This window comes from Chiloscyllium punctatum, chromosome 17 (genome assembly GCF_047496795.1).
Source record: "Chiloscyllium punctatum isolate Juve2018m chromosome 17, sChiPun1.3, whole genome shotgun sequence".
Taxonomy (NCBI): domain Eukaryota; kingdom Metazoa; phylum Chordata; class Chondrichthyes; order Orectolobiformes; family Hemiscylliidae; genus Chiloscyllium; species Chiloscyllium punctatum.
Genome location: NC_092755.1, coordinates 7,907,246 through 7,908,428, shown reverse-complemented (window position 1 = coordinate 7,908,428; position 1,183 = coordinate 7,907,246). Strand labels below are relative to the sequence as shown.

Genomic DNA, 1,183 nt, shown 5'->3' with positions numbered 1-1,183 from the left:
CGAACCGGCTCCGAGGTCAGAGCAACCTCACAATGTAATCTGTCGCTCTCGGAATGTAATGCGACCTCCGGTTTTAGGGTAGAGAACTTCCTTTGGGACCCTTATTCTGCAAAACAGACACAGTGACTGAAACTATGCTGCACGGTATGATGTGGAACACGGCCTGCTCAGCTTTGTGCATTTTCCCTGTGGTCCGGTGTGTTTCGTGTTCCGTGTAAACGTGAAAGTCGTCCTGATTCGAGCAATGGGTGAAATCATTTAGCAAAGCAAGATTCGAAATTGCAGTAATGTCAAGCAGCTCATGGTTATTTGACCAAATAAGCGAACATATATTATCACGCACTCACAGATACATTTGTAGCTGAAAAGAGTCTGAGAAGATAGACTCAGCTTACCATTGATTTTTGTCTGGATTGATGGGCTATCATTATCTGCTGCGACATTGACATTGTAGCCGGGCACATCCCAGACGCTGTGCGAGTCGGAGAGGGATCATGGAACCCTTTTCATGTGACTTTGCGTCTGTTGTTATGCAGGGGCACAATTGGAAATGCAAGAAAACGGGCAGTCCGGCTGGCTGGTAGTGTGGCCGAGTGGTCTAAGGCGCTGGATCCAGGTTTCAGTCTTGACAGGGGCGCGGGTTCAAATCCCGCCACTGCCATTTCTGCTGTTTAACTCCAAGCTGCAGCTTGTTAAAATGCTGTTTCGGTCCCCACTATATTGATGTTGGAAACAAAAGAAAAATGGGCTTGTTTCCCGGGGAATGAACTGTGGTGTGGGATAGTGCCAAATATTTCAAAGTGTCTCTGTTGACATGATCGTGTTCGCCTCCCGCGCGGAAAATAGCCAACAGCTGTGCTGTTCCAAACAATTTGAGCTTTTACTGGAACCGAATGGAGACTGTTCTTTCATCGCATCACACGCGAAACTGCTTTGTTCTTCAACTGCAGCCTTTCACATGGACAAGAACGGAGCTTCCTTGCTTGCTTTCCCATCTGCAAACCTGTCTTCGAATTTGCTTGAACAAATCTGCTCTCCTCGTGAAATGTAATGCAATTCCATTTAATGACTGTGCAAAGTATTGTAAAGTTTTTCTCCAACCTGGTTCTGATCATATACCATTCTGTTTGAGAGTGTAGTTTCCGCCTTCTGATCCATCCACGAAAAGCAGTACCGCATTTGC

General features: G+C 46.3%; 1 non-coding gene across 1 annotated transcript; it reads left to right on the top strand.

Moving 5' to 3' along the window:
• The first annotated feature begins 579 nt into the window (after positions 1-579).
• On the top strand, positions 580-661 carry trnal-cag (transfer RNA leucine (anticodon CAG)). The gene has a single exon. It is a non-coding gene; the product is annotated as a tRNA-Leu (tRNA).
• The last annotated feature ends 522 nt before the right edge of the window (positions 662-1,183 follow it).